A 4,566-nucleotide genomic window follows, 5' to 3' on the forward strand; every position below is an offset into this window, starting at 1 on the left:
CAGACTGTGCCTTCACCCTATCTCTCAATTTAGAATTCCCCTGTGCTGCTTTGGGGACCAGTTTCACATGCCCCCAAGCGATTCAGACAGTTTCAAAACCTTACCCGGGCATTGGAAGGAGGCGCTGCCAGCTGCTCTCACGCGTCTGCCCTCCCCGCCCAGCTAGAGAGAAAGGGCGAGCCGAGCCGAGATTACAAACGCTGGATGAGAGCGGGCTACTCGGAAAGAAACGCCACAGTCCTGGGTTCTGACTCCCCCTGGCGGACACCTAGAATTGAAGTTGGTAACCGATAAATGGACCAGCGGGTACGGGTACTCATCTATCCTGAGTCCAGGCAGCGCCAAGCACAATCATTTAAGACGTGGCCAAATATGCATAATCAAGAAACTGCCACTGGGGGAGAGAAGACTAAACATCTGAAGGGTTGGCTCTTTTTTCTCACCTACTCCTTTACATCTATGAAATCGAGCTTCCCTAGGAACTCACTGTATTAAGTTTAGAAATGAGAAGCAGTCAGGGCTTACCATTCAGCGGTGAGGTAATTTTTTCACATTTGTACTTTCCTGCTATTCCTCTCTCCTTCTCTGTTTAAATCTCTGCATTTGTAGTATAGACACAGGACATCCTTAGCTGACTGTTCTTTCTTCCTTCTACTCAGATGATGACGATCCCAGGGAGGCTCATACTAAGTATTTATCCTACAGATACATACTCTGTTTAAGAACAAAGATAGATGATAGATAGATAGATAGATGATAGATAGATGCTCAATTAAATATAATATGCAGCAGCAAAATAGTAGAATTAGCTTAGATGTTCCTTAAAAGGGACTGATAAAAAAAATAGGTATGGAATATCTGTATAATGTATAAGGTACAAAAATTTAGGCCTATGAAGGAGGAAACGAGATGGCAGCGTAGGTAGCAGCTGCATCCGCCGCCTCCAGCAACCACATCAAAATTACAACTAAAATACAGAACCATCACTCAGAGCCTCCTGAAATCTGGCTGCACAGAAGCCCTACAACCAGGGAACTGGAGAAGGACTGAGACCGGTAGGAGGGGTGGAAACACGGGCGGGGCTGGGCTGAATCGTAGAGACCGGCAGCGGGCCCACACCCAGTGCCGAGGTTGAAACCCCGGAGGGAATCTTGGTGGCGGCGGGGGTTTCCCGGAGGAGTGAGGGGTCCCAGCCCCATAGCAGGCCCCCAGCCCAGGGCTCCAGGGCTGGGAAGAGACGTCCCCACAACTCCGGGCTGTGAAACCAGCGGGGACTGTCCCTGAGGGTCACGGAGGCTGCAGGAGTCCCAGGCTCTCCTCTTAAAGGGCCCGCGCACGGACTCACTCAGACGCGCTCCCTCTGAGCCCAGCGCTGGGCAGCAGCTTGAAAGGAACATGGGACACTTGGGGAGGAACTAACCTGCCTGAAATTGGGACGAGAGGTGGTGGGGTGCAGCTTCCTCCCAGGCAGAAGAGCCGGCAGAGGCCATCGCTCCTTTGGCGAGTCCTCCCTGCACACAGCAGGCAGGCACCGTATTTGAATCGCCAGCACCTGACTGGCACCTTTGGCTCCGCCCCGTGATTCCCGGAGGCCCCGCCCCTCCCCACCTGCAGCTCATCCAGGCCATTTCCAGGGGCTTTTCTGTGCAAGTGGCCTCTCGAGCCTCATGCTTAGGACTTTCCTAAAATCTCTCAAACAAGCAGCAGCAGGCCCCATACGGCTTGATAAGCGGCCCCAGGCCGGCTCTAGCGGCAGCCTGCATTGGCTCATAGCTTGGCCTCTCCTGGACACCTCCAAGCCCAGCACAAGCAGCAGCCAACTACGGTTTGCTGTGTGGCTCATGCTGGGGGGCCCTGGGCAAGGCACTGGCACAGGCTGACTTTGCACCTCCCGTGGCGGCTGTGGCATTTTACATGCATAAGGGTTTATGTTTCTCCACATCCTTGCCAACACTTATTTTCCTTTTATAAAAAAATGACAACCATAACTTATGAAGTGTAAAGTGTGTGAAATGGTTTCTCATGGTGGTCTTAATGCATTTCTTTTTTGATGCATTTCTTTAATGACTGAAGATGTTGAACATCTTTTCATGTGATTATTAGCCATTGGTATATCTTTGGAGAAATATCTATTCAAGTCCTTTGCCCATTTTTAAATTGGGTTATTTTTGTTCTTTATATATTCTGGATATTATCAAATAGATTTACAAATATTTTCTTCTGCTCTGTAAGTTGTCTTCTCACTCTCATGTACAAAATCTTTTATTTTTTTAAAGTCCAATTTATCTATTTTTTATTTTCTGTTTTTGGTGTCTTCCAAATCATTGCCAAACCCAATGTCATGATTTTCCTTGTTTTCTTCTGAGAGTTTTATGGTTTGAGCTCTTAAGTTTAAGCATTTTGTCAATTTTTAGTTAACTTTTGTATATGGTGGAAGGCAAGGGTCTACATTAATTAATTTTGCATGTGCATTATACAGTTTTCCCAGCACCATTTACTGAAGACTGTTCTTTCCTTATTGAATACTCTGAGCACCCTCATAAAAAATCGTGTGGTTCAGTGGTTGAAAGGGGGTGGAGAAATATTGATTGGTAGCCTCCCCCATGCACCCAAATGGGACTGAATCCAAAACCTGGGCATGTGCCCTGATCAGGAATTGAACTGGCAACGTTTTTGGTGCGTGGCATGAAGCTCAACGAACTGAGCCACACCAGCAAGGGCACTATTAGGATTTTCATAGTAATTGCTTGGGATCTGTAGATAGCTTTGGATAGTATTATCTTAACAATTAAAATCTTTTAATTCATAAACACAGGGTGCCTTTCCATTTATTTATTTTTATTTTTCAGTGCACAAATGTTTAGCCTCCATGATTAAATTTATTCCTGAGTATTTTGTTGACGCTATTTTAAATGGAATTGTTAACTTCCTGTCAGATTGGTCATTGCTAGTGTATAGAAGTGCAATTGATTTTTGTGTTGGCTTTGTATCTTGTAGCTTTGCTTTGTTTTTATGTGACTTCTTTAGTTTTCTACATGTAAGATCCATGTGACCAATACCTTTACTTCTTTTCAATTTGGTGCCTTTTGCTTTTTTTAAATAAATATATCTTTACTGATTTCAGAAAGAGGAGGGAGAGATGGAAACATCAATGATGAGGGAGTTGTCATTGACCGGCTGCCTCCAGCATGTAGGCATGTGTCTGACCAGGGAATCAAACCGCGATCTCCTGGATCCTAGCCCAATGCTCAACCACTGAGCCACGCCTGGCTGGGCCCCCTTGCTTCTTTTTCTTGCCTAATTGATCTGGTGAGAACTCACAGTACTATAGTGAACAGATGTGGCAAAAGTGGGCATCCTGGCCCTGGCCGGTTTGGCTCAGTGGTTAGAGCTTCAGCCTGAGGACTGAAGGGTCCGGGGTTTGATTATAGCCAAGAGCATGTACCTCGGTTGCAGGCTCGATCCCCAGCCGGGTTGGGGAGCATGTGGGAGACAACCAACCAATGTATCTCTCTCACACTAATGCCTCTCTCTCTTCCACTCCATGAAAAAGCAATGGAAAATATCCTTGGGCGAGGATTTAAAAAATCTTCTAAAAAAAAAAAAGACAAAAATAGGGGGCAAAAGATCTGTACACCTCACCAAAGATACACACTTAGTAAATAAGCATTATGAAAAGATGTTCAACATTATACCAAAGAAATGTAAATTAAAAGACACTACTACAAAGCTATTAGAATGGCCAAAGTCCCAAACACTGACACCACCAAATGCTGACAAGGATATGGAGCAAAAAGAACTTTCATCGCTAGTGGGAATGTAAAATGACACAACCACTTTGGGAGTTTGGCAGTTTCTTACAAAACTAAACTGCTCTTAAGCACATGGCCCAGCAATTGCATTCCTTAGTATTTACCCAAACGAACTGAAAATATATACCTACATATAAACCTATACATGTATGTTTATAGCAGCTTTATTTGTAATTGCCAAAATTTGGAAGCAAAGATATCCTTCAATAGGTGAATGGATAAACTGCTACATCAAAACAATGAATATTATTCAGCACTAAAAATATGAGCTATCAAGCCATGAAGACCTAGAGGAACCTTAAGTACTTATTACTGTGAAAGAAGCCCTTCTGAAAAGGCTGCCTACTGTGTGATTCCAACTACATGACTTATGGAAAAGGCAAACTATGGAGACAGTGAGGTCAGTGTCTGACCAGGTTAACAGGGAGGGAGGGCGAAGAGGCAGAGCACAGAGGATTTCCAGGGCAGCAAAACTATTCTCTAATGTACGGTGATGGCGCAAAGGCCAGCATACACTTGTCCAGGCCCGTAGGATGTACAGAAGTGAGTATTAATGTAACCTATGGTCTTTGGGCACTAAGGATGTGTCATTGCAGGTTCACCGATTGTAACAAATGTACTCCTCTGGTGGGAGATGTTGAAAGGGGGGGCTGGGTGCCCAGGCAGGAAGTAGATGGGAATTCTCTGTACTTTCTACACCATTTTGCTGTAAATCTAAAACTGCTCTTAAAAAAATATTTTAAGAAAGGATATC

The sequence above is a fragment of the Miniopterus natalensis genome, chromosome 6, assembly GCF_054644295.1.
Source record: "Miniopterus natalensis isolate mMinNat1 chromosome 6, mMinNat1.hap1, whole genome shotgun sequence".
In the NCBI taxonomy this organism is placed as follows: Eukaryota; Metazoa; Chordata; class Mammalia; order Chiroptera; family Miniopteridae; genus Miniopterus; species Miniopterus natalensis.